This window comes from Pinus tabuliformis, chromosome 7 (assembly GCF_031772625.1).
Source record: "Pinus tabuliformis cultivar Carrire ecotype Pingquan chromosome 7, CPIR1, whole genome shotgun sequence".
Classification (NCBI taxonomy): domain Eukaryota; kingdom Viridiplantae; phylum Streptophyta; class Pinopsida; order Pinales; family Pinaceae; genus Pinus; species Pinus tabuliformis.
In genome coordinates, this window is record NC_142293.1 from 1,820,213,412 (window position 1) to 1,820,214,445 (window position 1,034).

Below are 1,034 nucleotides of genomic sequence, written 5' to 3' on the forward strand. Positions count from 1 at the left end.
AGCCATCTCAGTGTAATTAGGAATGAACCTCCTCAAAAAGTTGTCTTTCCCTTGGAGTCTCTGTAATCGTAAAATATTTGAAGGTGGAGGCAAATCCAGAATTTCCTGAACCTTTAATGGGTCCAGTCGAATCACCTCTCGAGACGCTACAAATCCAAGTAAATGACCAGAACCAATGCAAAACACACATTTTTATGGATTGAGTCGAATCTTGTAGTGTCGACACTGTAAAAATATTGCTCTCAAATGTTGTGGGTGATCAGTCTGTTCTCATGAATGAGGAAGTAAATCGTCAAGGTAAGGTTGAATAATGTGCTTGATGTCATGGAAGGCATAATTCATAGCCCTCTGAAATGTGGTCCCAACATTTTTCAAATCGAATGGGAGTTTCCTATAGGCAAATGTGCCCCATGGACAAATTAAAGTTGTTTTCGATTGGTCCTGTGGCCATATATTGATTTGATTGTAGCCAAAACATCCATCCATAAATGAGAATATTTCGCATCTGGCACATTTGTCAATAATCTGATCGATAAAAGGTGTAGGATAATTTTCCTTTACACATGCCTAATTTACATCCCTATAATTGACGCACACTCGTATTGTTCCTTGTTTCTTCATGACAGGAACAATGTTGGAAAACTGGTCAGTAAAAGGAACAGGGTAAATGAAACTAGCCTGCAAAGGTTTTTCAACTTCTTCTTTAATTGCAGCAGCTTTCTTTAGATGAACAGGTTGAAGCCATTGTCGAACTGGCTTGACATCGGGGTACATTTTAATTTTGTGTTCAACAATACTAGAGTCAATGCCTGACATCCCCTCGTAAGGCATTGCAAAAATATCTCTAAATTCATGTTGGGCAGCAGATCCCCCCATAGAAATTTTTGGGGCTTAAAGCTCAAGTTTTAGGTCAATGTAATGGCAAGACCCCGCAAAATGCGAGCACAGAGTGCATGAGCCTAGGGTTGTCTGCCCTAAAATAATGTAATTTAATATAGAATGTGTCGGCCTAACCATGGTCCATAGACCATGGG